Consider the following 16,573-nt stretch of genomic DNA (forward strand, 5'->3'; position numbering starts at 1 on the left):
TTAAAATTTATTTTTTATATTTTTCTATCTACTTAAGTGACCCCTCTTGTCGAATGAAAAATCATTTCTTCCAGAGAAAAAACAATGAACTGAAGGGCGGATATTAGTTTTTACGCTCGTGCGTGGCATTCAAATGCAACTTTTAATTTCCTCAAGTGCAATTTTTTCCCAGATGCTGCCAATTTCCTTAGCAGCTGCACATGCCACTCGCCGCCCTCCTTGGGCGTTCTTGTAAGTGTCAGAGACACATTTCCGTTGTCGCCTGAGTGATAAATAGCATTTAATAATTTTCCGTGCGCACAGTTCAGGTTCCACGTCGAATAAAGCAATTAAATGCTCTTTTCTTGGCTGCGCACACTTCGTATTCGGGGGAGCGGCAAAGGAAAAGGCTATGAAAACATAAACAATAATTGAGGAATAAGTAAAAAGTATATGGCTCATTGCCTGCCAGAGAGCATAAGTTATGGGGCGGGTCGTAAAAAGGCAGCTGTCTTAATAAAACTAAAGGAAATTCAGGCGAAACCCGCACACATGCACAAACAATCGCAATAGAAAAGACATGAAAAGTGCAAATGGGCGACAAAAGCGAAGTTCTCATCAAATTGAAAATAAACTCCTCACGACAAGTCGAGTGTCGCACTAGCGCGTAAGTATCGGCTTTAAAAACTTTGACAATCAGCAGCGTCCTCGTATGGCAAATCGGGAGTCACAACACGGCGTATGCGTAATGTGAGATCCTGTGAGCACGGGCCCCCATCCACCGGCTTTATCCCCCTTCAGACCTCCCGCACTTAAGAGCAAACAAATTGAGTTTATCGGCGGCTACAAATCTGCAGGAAGCACACAATCATCCATCATAAGACCCAACCCAGGGCCATCCTTCTCGTCCTCGTCCCTTTTCCCAGCGAGCACTAAAAAATATTTACATTTGTCTTGAGCTCATTTCGAAATCCGAGCGAGCAATCGCTAGGGGTTTGCCAGCAAATCAACAAGCCACGTTAGTGTGCCATCGTCCCGCTTCGTTTTGTGTCTATATGTCTGCATGTCTGCGTGTAATAAGGCAAAATGCAAAAGCCGTCGCAAATCAACAAAGGTAAATTCATTTCAGATTTGATTTGGGAGCCCCAGAAAAAGGAAAACACGTGCACCATTTACTCACCCGCTCCAATCCTCCGAAATCTCTGGCTCCTTGACGCTGACGATCTGTGACGTAAGACCGCCAACTCATGCGTGCCGGAAGTGCAGGTTCCCTTCAGGAAACAATCCAACCCGAAAACCCCTTCAAAAGTGCCAGGCCAAAGCATATGCATTAGCATTGTTTACCTGACGACGAGGATTGCCGATGAAATGGGAGGCTCAGCCGTTTACAAGTGTGCAGGATATTGCGGCGTCACTAACCAAGTCGAAGACTCAACGAAATATAAACACTGGAATTTCAAAACCATTACTAAATATTTAAAAAAAAATCTTAAATATCTTAAAAAATTATATATGTTTTAACTACATCCTTGTTCTGGATTTATGAGTATTCAAAGAAAAAATATTTTAAAAATCTAAAAAAAATATTAAATTTTTTACAAATATTAGATGTATTTCCGAAATATTTTTATAGTCAAATATATTGTTTAGAGGGGTCAAGTTTTTTTCATTTTTTTTAAAGAATTAGTGTATTCTTATTTACACCAAATTATTTTCTGAGTGAATTTGACCAGAAGTTAGTGGAATCTGACCGGGAAGCTGTCGAGATATTTATTGCTTTGCTCAAAAACTGGTGGATTTGCGACTCGTCAACATCCAAATGGGTAGCTATCACTATTTATTGGGATCGGGGAAGCGTTAAGACCGCTTCCGTGGGGCTTCAGTCAACACGCTTGACACCTTTGGCCCCGGCGCCTTCAATCATAATTTATATGCAAATTATTTCGGTATAATTTTTTCCCACCAGAGACGCTTAACTTTTAACTCTTTTGGCGATGCCCTTCTTTCAGTTTTTTTGTTGTTATTGCTGTTGCCGGAAGCGTGCCGCCATTTTATAAACATTTCAGCGAAATAAAAATGGCAGTCCAAGCTGAAGGAGAAGCTGGGCAAAATAAAAAATGCCAGAGAAGGGTGCAAAAAATAAATGGTTTAAGGGTTTCCGCTGGTCCTCTCCTCTCCCCAAAGTGATGGCATGTCAAGCCGGGCGACATGTGCAATAAAAGGGAAATAATATGCAAATGCAATTATAAGCAACTGGCTGCGATATGAGCAAGACATCCGCATCCGCATAGCCGTCAAGTGAAGCTGACGCGGATGCGGATGCGGAGGCGACGTTGCCTGCCAAGCACAAAAAACCGCAAAAAGTTTTGCATTTTTTGTTTGGCGCACTTTCAGCTAACTTAATTTTCACAGCATAAACAAGCGGGATATAAAAACGGTTTGAGAGTAATTTGATTGGAATTTGAATATATGAATTTGCATTGTCATGAATGTTTGGTTTGAGGGTGTGGCTGTCGATTAATCCTTGCAACAATTACATTTTTAAATTGCAAGCTGCAGGAGCAGAGTATAATGCTTCGATAAACTTTTGCCTGGCAAATCAGAGAAACTAACACGAGCCATAAATTAAGAAGGCGACAGTGTCGCCCGTTCAAACATTTCCAGCAGTTGATGTGAAACTTTTGCTGACCCAAAGGCCGGACGTAGCCCAAACCAGGACCAGGACTCGTTCCCAGGACCAGAACGAGGAGCAGGACTTTCGCCCCGACTGACTGCCAGCCGGCCTGATACATGAAATGTAATAAATTTCGTTATCTATGCATTATTTATGTCGTAATTTGGTATTTTAGCCCCAAAACAGAAAAATGAAAAGCGTCGAGCCATGGCTGGCAGGACATCCAGCATCCAGCAGCTAGCATCCAACAGCTCCAGCCAGGACATCCCTGGCATCGGGTCAACATTACACATTTTCACTCGGCGTGTGTGCGAGTGTGTGAAGACGCATAAATTACACTTGCAGCCGGCCGCACTTGTGATGTGTGCAAAATATATTTTAAATGAAATTTTTTCGCCACGTCCAATGGAATTTGTCCAACTCACCCCGTGTCCTGTGGCTAAGCGCTGCTAAATTGGCCTGACCACCAATGAATGCCGCCCACCGAAAAAATACAAAAAATACACCAACCGCTTCAATCAACTTTATACCCAAAATCTTAAACATACCAACAGCAACATCAAAAGGTTAAATTTTACTACATGTTCGTGGGGGGAAAAAATAACATCACACAAATAGGGGAATAAATTAAAATGTTTTCGAACCAAAATTAAAATTTATTCGTTGCTGCCATCAATCTGCATAAACTTTATTCGGAAATTTCAAAGGACCCAAAGTTTGTGCATCGATTTGGGGACCAAAGTTCAGGTGAGCCACAATTAATTTGTTGTTTACACCAAAGAGCTCTCTATTTGCTTGTGGCCTTGGCCCAGTTGGTGTCTATAGAAGAGGACCATCTCCGAGATGAGTGCACTTCCGCATTGGCTGACATTTAGAAAGCCAATTGATTTTGGCACTTTCTTGGCATTGTTTATTTTACTTATTGAGTGTCTTAGATATGCATTTGCCACAAACACACATACTCACACACACACGAACATAGTCCATGGCTGAAAGTTGAGGAGGCGGCATAAGCCATGAGCTGGCCAAAAGGAGAAGCCCAGGAAAACGAGGGGGTGGAACAGCTCACTCTGCATGTGAAAGCGGTGCGAGGAAAATTGCATGAAAATTTTATTGGAATTTCTAGATGTTTTATATGGCAACGCTTTTACATGACTGCCTGCCACCGCCTGAGCCTGAGCCTCAGCATGTGTCTACTAGCAGGGGTGTGGGCAGGAGTTAAAAAAAGGGGGTTTAATAAATAAAAAAAATTTAATGCTTTAAAAAATATATATAATTTAAGTCAACTGTGGTTTATTTTCTTTGTTTGTTTTTAAGTATTTTTAAAATTTATTTAAAATTTTTTAAAATATTTTTTGATTCCTCATTTTAGTTAGCAAATTAAGTGAACAATATTGTGTGTCTAATTTTTTTTATTGAAAGCCAGGTTTAGTCCCCGAAAATCCCCCTTACACCCCACCCCTGCCTGCTGCTGTGTCTGCCGTTGTCTTCGTTGCCTGGATGAGGGTGCTAGCAGCAGCTACTTGAATTTCGCCTCAGATGCACTTACGCAATGTTTTTCCAACATAAATTGCATTTTCTACTATTGTCAACGTGGCGTATGAATAACTTTTGCAAATAACAACAACACCAGGAGCGGCTGCTGCAGGAGGCGCAGAAAGTCGGAGGATGGAAAGTCGGTTATTGGAGCCACACATCGAAGTGCATAAACACTTGCTGGTGTGTGTGTGTGTGAGTCTGCTAGGGGTGTTGGTGTGTATGCGTTGTAATTTTAGTAAGTACATGATCTTTAAATATATGTAAAAGTTGGGTCTGCGGCAACATCAAAAGGGCAGATTGCCGCTGCAGATGCAGCTGCTCTTGGTTTCCCCTCCTTTTTTTGTTTTTTTCTTATTTTTTGGGATTTTCTTTTCACTTCTAGGGGTTGTGTGTTTGCCTGGGCCGAGAGAGTACTTCTCAAAATGCATTTAACTCACTTTGTCATAGCCCGTAAATTTGAAATGTCATGGCGACTGTCGACTGGCATACAACCTTGTGGCTTTCATATGACATGGCACACACGCCGGGGGCGGCAGAGGAGTGGTTTCTGGATTCTGAAAAAGTAAGTCCAGTTCTAGCTCCGATTCTCCGCCTGTTGCTCTCTCTCTCTCCTTGCTGCTCTGTCTACTAAGTACACGAGGGGGGCGTGCCCCAAATCCGACGGAAAAAAGTATACACATATAGAAAAGAAATAAAGCCAAGCTGAAAACGAAAACCGGACAGTCAAAAGTCAGTCAGTGACAGCTACGTTGGGGACATTTAAAAGCCAAAAGGCTGATAAATGAAAAAGTTGAAATGTGAATTGCAATGCGAAATGTGCTTGCCCTTAGACTATATCCCCCGCCTCACCAGCCCCGTCATGCAAATGCTCTTTACGCTTTTTAAATCAGAAATGTAATTTAAACTTGCTGCCGGGCAACACGAGGCAGTGATATAAAAATTAAAATAATATGTATGGCGGCCACAGCGAAGTGCATGAATTTAAAGCACTTTCCTCTGGTTCCATTTGCCATTTAGGGAAAATTGAAGGAAAATTTATACCGACAAACCCTAATTAAGCTAGTAACGAAAGTTCACAGCATTCAATTTCGTGTTCGCTCCCGATCATTTTTAAATCCGATGCTCACCTGCCAGCTCACCTATGTAGCACTGACCGCAAATAAATTATTTCTTATCAAACCGAACTGGCCGCAAAAGTTTTTTGTCCACCCGGTCGGTCTGCAGGATCTCCCATCCCTTCCATCTGCAGCTTCTTGGCCACGTTCTTTTCCTTTTTTGTCACACGATAATTTGTAGAAGACTGTCGTCGTGGCCGTAAATTGTCTTTGGCAGGCGGGCTGTCTGGTTTTCCCTTGGCCGGGGTCAGTCTCAGTCTATGCCAAAAGTTTTAGGGCCATCGGACGTTGGCCGAATGCGGGGTGCAGAGTGCGGAGTGCGGGCTCGGGTCAAATCAACAAGCAATTGTTGCAGATAAAACACGTTCCTTCAGCTCTCCAGCCGGGCTGCGTGGTCGAAGATTTTAGCTGTAGAACTTTTAATTTTATAAAAACAAACTGCAGTCGAACTCAAACGGGGAGCAAAGGTTGCTTTGGGACGGCTTAAAGGGCGGGTCTGTAAAGCAAAGATTATAATGATGTACCGCTCAGGCAGATAAAAGGAAAAGGGTGGGCGCCTTTAGTAGCAGTTTATATTCACCTTACCTGCATTAATATCTAGCAACTTATCTTTAATTTCTGTAAGATATTATAAATCTACACCTGATTTAAGGAAGTCAAATAGTTAACAAATTATTAATTAATAACAATCAATTGTTTTCTATTTTTAAAGGTATTAGTTTTTTTTTAATTGGTTTGAATAATGTTTTTTATAGGTAGAATCTATAAATTTAAAAGCCAATTAAATAATAATAATTTGCGATATTGTTATATTTAATTATAATATATATAACAGAATGTCCTTAAAAGTTCTTATTATCCTTAAAGTTGTATCACAAAAGTTAGCTTTTATCCAAAGTTTCAAGTTTCTTTTAAAAGCTTTTCCCAGGTTTCCCCTGAAAGAAATGTTCTGTAAAATTTCCCAGCATTACAAATGGTTGTCTTATTACATTACATGTTGTAGAAAATTAAAATATTTTACATGACGCAGGTTGTAAAATATGGTGCAAAGTAAAATATTCTAGATATGCTTATCTAGTCAAGGAAATGTCCATTATACTGTTGAACCCAAATTTGGGTTGTAGATCCAGGTTAAAAAAGTTTACGCTCAGATCTTAAAAAATAAGGGCTGTATATTGTCAAATGTATATAGACGTAAAAAATATGTAGAATGTTTGGTTGCTAAAACAAAATAATTATTTTAGCGATCCTCAAAAATCCACACAATCTAAGGAACTGCGTGTTAAGTTAAAACTTAAGAAAACGAAAAATTCCAAGGAATTTCGTGTCCACTCCTGGAGCAAAAATGACAGACTGCTCAAGGCGAGACTTTCAATGCGAGGAACCGCGCTGGAAAATCATTAGACGCGGCAGCCATTTGGTTTTTCTCTTTTGCCGCTGCTCGGTGTTGTTTTTGCCACTAATTGAAATGCTTCATTTATCAAGCTGCCATTGATGCCACAGCAAAAGCCGCAGTGCTGCAGTGCCGTCTGCTGCATCTGCCAGTCAGCCGCCAGTCGCTCAAAAAGCAAAAGCAGGAGCAGTAGCAGGAACCAACTCCCCATCTCGTTTAGCAGTTAGCAGTTTCATTTACTATTTGCTCGCTTTTTGTTTTTCAATAGCGGGGGCGCGAGGGGCGCTTCGCAATTTCCTCTCGGCACACGAGACAAAAGAAAAATTGTAATGAAATTCGAAACTGCAACAGCAAACAGCGACGAAAACCGGAGAAATAATGGATGAATGGGTGAATGGATGACAGGGTTCGCATAGAAATGTCATCTAAAATTTAAGCGAGTGAAAAGCAAAATTGTCAGGAGCTTCTCTACCCCGGCCCGCATATGCATGCGATATTTTGTGTAGCCTTGATTTTTCCATATGCATCAACAATCCGCATTCGGATCCCCAGTATCTCGGCATTTGTATCGCTCTCAATCAGAAAATGACACCGAAATGCAGTCGCAATTTGCGGTGTTTGGTGTATATGGCTGTATGGTTGGAAAAATTTCCATTTCATTTCCATTTTAATGGAGATATCGATGTTACATCCAAGTGGAATCTCTGTGTGGCTGTGCAAATACATTTGTTTTATTTTTAGCCCATGCAAAAATGTCATAAATTATCTGACACCAGCATTACACATCATCATTATCACCGCACTCTGGGCCAACCCGTGTGAGTGCTATCATTATAATCGTCAAATATTTGTATATGCTTGAGCAATATCCTGTGCGAATGCAAAGAGCATGAAATTTAAATGGAAAAAGGCAGATGGCTGACTGTGTGTTAGCTATGACTGCCTTTCTCCATTCACCGATGGCTCTGCCTGAGTATCTGTGTTTGCAGCAACTGTCAACCTTTGTCACTCAATTTGCTTGTGAAATACTAATCCAGTTAGGGGCATTCTGGCCCCTCGGCTCCGGCTGCCTGGTTTAATCAGTGAAAATGAGCATAGACAGCCAGCGGAAACGTGTGCGTGTGACTGCAAAATTCCATTTCCGGTCGCCCCATCGCACACACGCACACTTTAACATCCTTTCACCCCAGTCCGCAATTAACAAAGCTAAGCTGCGCTAAAAAATAACAATAACAATCGCAAATATACGCTGGCCCATGGAGAGGATGTGGCCTCGTGAGTTTATGATGACTACGCAATGAAATGAGGCCAACCAGAAACTCATTCAGCCATCAATCAATCAAAGCGCGCGCCTTGCTTCGCAGCTTGCTTTTATTATCATCAGTGGGTCGGGGTTGGGGTGGAGCTTAGGTGGGGTTCATAGGGTGGTCCTGGTGGCTCCTGGTGGGGGCCCGGGAGTATCAGAGACCCTAACCCGAGTCTCATCATCATCCCGCATAGGCAAATCCCCGCACGCTCGCAAAAACTTGCCAAAGCAGCGCACAGTTTAATAAAATATTTATAAATTCTTCAAACGTAGCCCACGATATAACAACTCACTAGGGGTTGAGCTGGGTTGGGTCCTGTTTTTTTTCCTTTCTTTTTTTGCCTCTCGCTTTTCCTCTTTTCCCGATTTTCCTCCTTTTTCCCACACTTTGTTTTTGTTTGACCGCCGCTTCTTGTTATTAAGCCCGCCTTTGTTGTTGGCTGGTGCTTAGGTGTCCGCCGATATCGGGTGTCGGTTCTCGTCTATTTTTAATATTCCAGCAATGTGTCAGTTTGCCAGGGAACCGAACCAACGTTAGTCTCCACTTAATTGAAAGTGATTAAACGCAAATGGATACATTAAGGCGGCTGTGCATTAGGGGAAATTGTTTTTAAAATTGTATTCCACCTCTCTCGGTGATTTGAAAAGGATTTTCCATGTCGATTTAAATCAGAGTGATCTGGGGGAATACAGTTTCCGCCTCCTGAGTGCAATATTGAACTAGTTTATGTGATGGATTTGTTTGGGAATATGAGAAAATCATTGAAAGTCGTACTCGGCATAAAGAACTGTCAATATTTATTAAAATATTCTCAGAGACTTTAAATGATTTAAAACATTTGGTATAACGAATGACCTAAAACCGCAAAGATTAACTGATTGTTACATAGCATTTAAGTCTGCTTTTAAAGTGGCTTTTCCACAAAATAAACCCTTTCAAGCCTTGTGAAACAATTAAAACCTTTGAATGACAAAATGGAAATAAGGGCTTAAAATAAATAATGCTGGTTTTAATTTTCAATTTAAAACTGAAAGGGGGATACAAGAAAAGTATGCACTTTAAAATGGTAAAAACATGTTTATTAATAAAAAAAAAAAGTATATAATGTGCTAACCCGCTTTCAAGGTTGATTTAGGTTGCGGAACTCCTGGGGGAAAACTTTAAGGACTTTCTAGACCGGCATCTGGCAACGCTGTCAACGCCCATAATCTGCAGAGATCCGCACTATATAGCACGTGTGTACTGCCGTGTGTTTGTACTACACACTCATGATGAGAAGCTGAAGCCAGTGGCTGCGGCGGCGGCCTCATCATTTGCTCGTTTTATATTTCAACGCCAGGTCGGGACTTTTCCAGGACCCGGACCCGTGGACCCGTGGACCCAGGCCCAGACCCGAACCCGGACCAGGCCCATTATGGCATTACGGCGTTACACACACGCCTCCACCGGCATACTAAGCAGCCGCATCATCATTAACACTACGCCAGCGACGCGGCGACATCGGCCAACTATGTAGCTGGCTTACACCTTACACCTTTGTTGCCACTGCCGCTGCCAGCGGCATAAATTAATAAAAATTTCATGTGCCAAATAATTACAATTAACATGAGTTCTTAATTAAGAGCTCGACGCAGCTTTTGGCCCAGCACCCCCACTACCCGACTTCCCGCCCATTACCTGATGTTGCTGCTGCTGTTGTGGTTGTTGCTTTTGCTGTAATCATTTGCTGTCGTCCTTGTTGCCGTTAATAGGCTCGTTCATTTGCCGCCCCGCCCCCTGATGGCCCCCGTGTATCCTCGTTTTGGCCAGGACCTCGCCCTACCTCACCTCACCTTTAATGCAATACAACACACTCGGCTGCGCTCGGTGCGGTTCGTTAAATCGCCTCGGCTGATGTTGCTGTTGCTGTTGCTCCAGCCAGCTGCTTTATGACCAGTGTTGTTCTTGTTGTTGCCAAACATGAGCGTAGTCCCTTAGAAGGGTTTTCGGTTAGAGCTTCCTTAATCCTTAAATTTCATAAAGTAATAATGAAATTCTTGCAATAAATATTTATTTTATTTAAAATCCCAGAAATGATTTTGAAACACACTTTTTGCTTGTTTCAACAAACAGCAAACTTAAATTAATACATGAGTTAAAAAAAGTATTAAAAAAAATTTTCCTTGAAGAAATATTAAAAAAAAAATTTTGTTACTATTTCCTATAAAGTATTTCAGGTACATTTCGTTCCTTTTTAATTTAATTTATTTTTAGAATTTACATATTTTTTTTGACTTTGCCTTCGCGTTATAATATTAAAATAAATATAATAGTATTCAACAACTCATCGTTTTATCATTTTATAAAATTCCCCACCACGCCTCTGCTTTGTTTTTGCTACTGGCTGCTTAATTTTCTGCCTGCCATCTTTTTTTCTTATTTTTTTTTTTTGCAAATTAAGTGTCGATATTTTATGCCCTGTTCGTTTAATTAAAAATGCCAAAGGTTAACGCATGCGGCCCTCGATTCGTCGCCCTTCTAACCCCCGCCCCTGCCTGCCCCACGCCCCTGTGGCGACCCCATCACTCGATGCTGGCGTTTATGAATTTTATTTATTTTAAGCACATAACTTTGCTCGGCTTTTTGGAGTACAATCTTGTTACTGCTCTTGCTTTGGGGATTCGTTGTTGCTTTTGTTGCAGTTTTAAGCAGCTTTGGGAAAAGGGTTAATCAAAGTCAGAGAAAAAGGAGCGGCGAGGAAGTGGCACTCTGTAAATTAACCCATCAAAGCTATGGGCATATTTATTGTTGTGCCCCAATATAAAAACTCCAAGCATATCACTATGGACGGCAGTCCATGTAGTGACGAAGCGCACCAGGAGAGTGTGCGAAGGCGACTACTATTATATAGCCGCAAAATTGAAAATCTGCTGTGATAGTCCGATCGTAATGAGTAATACACCAATCGAAAGGTATTGCAATAACTTAAAGGATTGCATACCAAGACTTTAAGAAAATCAATTTGCTTGGGAGAGAGAGCGGTGAAAGTGAAAAAATGAAAATTTCGAAATTTGGAGCTGTTGGGGCCGGTGGGGATAAATGCCCCCTCGCAATGTTTTAGTTGTATTCCCTTTGAAAATACCCGTCGAATGAGGGGTCATTTGTCAAAATCCGACGCTCCGTTCAAAAGTTATAGCCAAAATAAGATTTCCTTCTTCTTCCCAAAATGAAAATTTAATTCTGTTTGTCAGTTTGTCAGTTTGTCAGTTTGTCAGTTTGTCCAAAACATGTTTCTTAAGTTTTGAAAATTTAATATGACGTTCATCCCATCGATATAAAAAACTTTTGTTCTACCACTTTTGGAAAAACTCGCTAGTTTAGCGGGAAAACAGCTATAAATAGCTAAAAATCGGAAAGCCGTAACTTCTGTACTACTAAAGCTACAGACTTGTGCTGCATCTCGTTTGAAAGGTATTCTTAAATGCTATAAACGCCTTCTATGTGCAATTTGTGTAAATGTAATAGTTAAAAAAATATGAACAAAAGACAATTTTTTAAAACTTTTTTTTAGCTTTTTTTTATTTTTCTCAAAAACGGCTCTAACGATTTTCTTTAAAACCTTAAACTGTATAGCCCTTGAGATTCCTTAAATTTTGGTATATAACACATTACTGTAAAAAGTCACGTTTAAAAGTTATTTTTATTCGAAAATAGCCACTTTTGCCAGCTCGAACAATTAACGCTCCCTGAGTATTGAATTTTGTGGGAGGGTATCCGAACTGTATTTTAAGGTTATGGAATCAGTAAATTTGCACTTAAGAGTTCCATATAGGAATCTTTTGTTCTACGACTTTTGGAAAAAGCCGCTACTTTAGCGGGAAAAAAGCTAAAAATGGCTAAATTTCGTTAGTTTGTAAGTTCTACACTACTAAAGGTACAGACATGTGCCATACCTCGTTTAAAAGGTATTTTGAAATACTTTTTAACTTAATTTGTTTAAATACAATGGCTTACAAATTATGATTGACCAATTTAAATTTAAATGTATATATTAGCTCCTATGAGAGCAAATGTAAACAAACAAAAACTTCTGATATCAAATAAAAACACCTCTTAACGAGGTAAAAAACTAGTGACGATCGCACCTTCAACATACAAAAGTTCTGATATCAACATTTGTGACGAAAAATTATTACACTCGTCATTAAATAGACTTTCTAATATTTTTTTATTCGGCACGCTGCAATAGAAAATGCCTGTGAAGGGAAAAAGGCTGGAATAGTCTGCTAGGGCGGGCCGAATGAGAAAAGATTAGAAAGTCTATTTAATGACGAGTGTAATAATTTTTCGTCACAAATGTTGATATCAGAACTTTTGTATGTTGAAGGTGCGATCGTCACTAGTTTTTTACCTCGTTAAGAGGTGTTTTTATTTGATATGTTCTAAGGCCCCTTAGACCATATTGTAATATGTTCTAAGGCCCCTTTGACCATATTGTAATATGTTCTAAGGCCCCTTTGACCATATTGTAATATGTTCTAAGGCCCCTTTGACTATATTGTAATATGTTCTAAGGCCCCTTTGACCATATTGTAATATGTTCTAAGGCCCCTTTGACCATATTGTAATATGTTCAAAGGCCCCTTTGACCATATTGTAATATGTTCAAAGGCCCCTTTGACCATATTGTAATATGTTCAAAGGGGCCTTTGACCATATTGTAATATGTTCTAAGGCCCTTTGACCATATTGTAATATGTTCTAAGGGCCCTTTGACCATATTGTAATATGTTCTAAGGCCCCTTTGACTATATTGTAATATGTTCTAAGGCCCCTTTGAACATATTACAATATGGTCAAAGGGGCCTTAGAACATATTACAATATGGTCAAAGGGGCCTTAGAACATATTACAATATGGTCAAAGGTGCCTTAGAACATATTACAATGTGGTCAAAGGGGCCTTAGAACATATTACAATATGGTCAAAGGTGCCTTAGAACATATTACAATATGGTCAAAGGGGCCTTAGAACATATTACAATATGGTCAAAGGTGCCTTAGAACATATTACAATGTGGTCAAAGGGGCCTTAGAACATATTACAATATGGTCAAAGGTGCCTTAGAACATATTACAATGTGGTCAAAGGGGCCTTAGAACATATTACAATATGGTCAAAGGTGCCTTAGAACATATTACAATATGGTCAAAGGGGCCTTAGAACATATTACAATATGGTCAAAGGGGCCTTAGAACATATTACAATATGGTCAAAGGTGCCTTAGAACATATTACAATATGGTCAAAGGGGCCTTAGAACATATTACAATGTGGTCAAAGGGGCCTTAGAACATATTACAATATGGTCAAAGGTGCCTTAGAACATATTACAATATGGTCAAAGGGGCCTTAGAACATATTACAATATGGTCAAAGGGGCCTTAGAACATATTACAATATGGTCAAAGGGGCCTTAGAACATATTACAATATGGTCAAAGGGGACTTAGAACATATTACAATATGGTCAAAGGGCCCTTAGAACATATTACAATATGGTCAAAGGGGCCTTAGAACATATTACAATATGGTCAAAGGGGCCTTAGAACATATTACAATATGGTCAAAGGTCCTTAGAACATATTACAATATGGTCAAAGGGGCCTTAGAACATATTACAATATGGTCAAAGGGGACTTAGAACATATTACAATATGGTCAAAGGGCCCTTAGAACATATTACAATATGGTCAAAGGGGCCTTCGAACATATTACAATATGGTCAAAGGTCCTTAGAACATATTACAATATGGTCAAAGGGGCCCTAGAACATATTACAATATGGTCAAAGGGGCCTTAGAACATATTACAATATGGTCAAAGGGGCCTTAGAACATATTACAATATGGTCAAAGGTCCTTAGAACATATTACAATATGGTCAAAGGGGCCTTAGAACATATTACAATATGGTCAAAGGGGCCTTAGAACATATTACAATATGGTCAAAGGTGCCTTAGAACATATTACAATATGGTCAAAGGGGCCTTAGAACATATTACAATATGGTCAAAGGGGACTTAGAACATATTACAATATGGTCAAAGGGCCCTTAGAACATATTACAATATGGTCAAAGGGGCCTTCGAACATATTACAATATGGTCAAAGGTCCTTAGAACATATTACAATATGGTCAAAGGGGCCCTAGAACATATTACAATATGGTCAAAGGGGCCTTAGAACATATTACAATATGGTCAAAGGGGCCTTAGAACATATTACAATATGGTCAAAGGGGCCTTCGAACATATTACAATATGGTCAAAGGTCCTTAGAACATATTACAATATGGTCAAAGGGGCCTTAGAACATATTACAATATGGTCAAAGGGGCCTTAGAACATATTACAATATGGTCAAAGGGGCCTTAGAACATATTACAATATGGTCAAAGGTCCTTAGAACATATTACAATATGGTCAAAGGGGCCTTAGAACATATTACAATATGGTCAAAGGGGCCTTAGAACATATTACAATATGGTCAAAGGTGCCTTAGAACATGTCACAATATGGTCAAAGGGGCCTTAGAAAATATTACAATATTGTCAAAGGGGCCTTCGAACATATTACAATATGGTCAAAGGTCCTTAGAACATATTACAATATGGTCAAAGGGGCCTTAGAACATATTACAATATGGTCAAAGGGGCCTTAGAACATATTACAATATGGTCAAAGGGGCCTTAGAACATATTACAATATGGTCAAAGGGGCCTTAGAACATATTACAATATGGTCAAAGGTGCCTTAGAACATATTACAATATGGTCAAAGGGGCCTTCGAACATATTACAATATGGTCAAAGGTCCTTAGAACATATTACAATATGGTCAAAGGGGCCTTAGAACATATTACAATATGGTCAAAGGTGCCTTAGAACATATTACAATGTGGTCAAAGGGGCCTTAGAACATATTACAATATGGTCAAAGGTGCCTTAGAACATATTACAATATGGTCAAAGGGGCCTTAGAACATATTACAATATGGTCAAAGGTGCCTTAGAACATATTACAATATGGTCAAAGGGGCCTTAGAACATATTACAATATGGTCAAAGGGGCCTTAGAACATATTACAATATGGTCAAAGGTGCCTTAGAACATATTACAATATGGTCAAAGGGGCCTTAGAACATATTACAATATGGTCAAAGGTGCCTTAGAACATATTACAATATGGTCAAAGGGGCCTTAGAACATGTTACAATATGGTCAAAGGGGCCTTAGAACATATTACAATATGGTCAAAGGGGCCTTAGAACATATTACAATATGGTCAAAGGGGCCTTAGAACATATTACAATATGGTCAAAGGGGACTTAGAACATATTACAATATAGTCAAAGGGCCCTTAGAACATATTACAATATGGTCAAAGGGGCCTTCGAACATATTACAATATGGTCAAAGGTCCTTAGAACATATTACAATATGGTCAAAGGGGCCCTAGAACATATTACAATATGGTCAAAGGGGCCTTAGAACATATTACAATATGGTCAAAGGGGCCTTAGAACATATTACAATATGGTCAAAGGTCCTTAGAACATATTACAATATGGTCAAAGGGGCCTTAGAACATATTACAATATGGTCAAAGGGGCCTTAGAACATATTACAATATGGTCAAAGGTGCCTTAGAACATATTACAATATGGTCAAAGGGGCCTTAGAACATATTACAATATGGTCAAAGGTGCCTTAGAACATATTACAATATGGTCAAAGGGGCCTTAGAACATATTACAATATGGTCAAAGGTCTTAGAACATATTACAATATGGTCAAAGGGGCCTTAGAACATATTACAATATGGTCAAAGGGGCCTTAGAACATATTACAATATGGTCAAAGGTCCTTAGAACATATTACAATATGGTCAAAGGGGCCTTCGAACATATTACAATATGGTCAAAGGTCCTTAGAACATATTACAATATGGTCAAAGGGGCCTTAGAACATATTACAATATGGTCAAAGGGGCCTTAGAACATATTACAATATGGTCAAAGGGGCCTTAGAACATATTACAATATGGTCAAAGGTCCTTAGAACATATTACAATATGGTCAAAGGGGCCTTAGAACATATTACAATATGGTCAAAGGGGCCTTAGAACATATTACAATATGGTCAAAGGTGCCTTAGAACATGTTACAATATGGTCAAAGGGGCCTTAGAACATATTACAATATTGTCAAAGGGGCCTTCGAACATATTACAATATGGTCAAAGGTCCTTAGAACATATTACAATATGGTCAAAGGGGCCTTAGAACATATTACAATATGGTCAAAGGGGCCTTAGAACATATTACAATATGGTCAAAGGGGCCTTAGAACATATTACAATATGGTCAAAGGGGCCTTAGAACAAATTACAATATGGTCAAAGGGGCCTTAGAACATATTACAATATGGTCAAAGGTGCCTTAGAACATATTACAATATGGTCAAAGGTGCCTTAGAACATATTACAATATGGTCAAAGGTGCCTTAGAACATATTACAATATGGTCA

The 16,573-nt window shown here is 39.5% G+C and overlaps 1 long non-coding RNA gene across 1 annotated transcript; it reads right to left on the bottom strand.

Annotated features, from left to right (window-relative positions):
* Positions 1 to 45: 45 nt before the first annotated feature.
* On the bottom strand, positions 46 to 4,916 carry LOC138913010 (uncharacterized). The gene is made up of 3 exons (XR_011418578.1): positions 4,630 to 4,916; positions 1,160 to 1,427; positions 46 to 389 (listed from the first exon to the last, which is right to left on the bottom strand). It is a non-coding gene; the product is annotated as an uncharacterized lncRNA (long non-coding RNA).
* Positions 4,917 to 16,573: the final 11,657 nt, after the last annotated feature.

This window comes from Drosophila takahashii, chromosome 3L (genome assembly GCF_030179915.1).
Source record: "Drosophila takahashii strain IR98-3 E-12201 chromosome 3L, DtakHiC1v2, whole genome shotgun sequence".
In the NCBI taxonomy this organism is placed as follows: domain Eukaryota; kingdom Metazoa; phylum Arthropoda; class Insecta; order Diptera; family Drosophilidae; genus Drosophila; species Drosophila takahashii.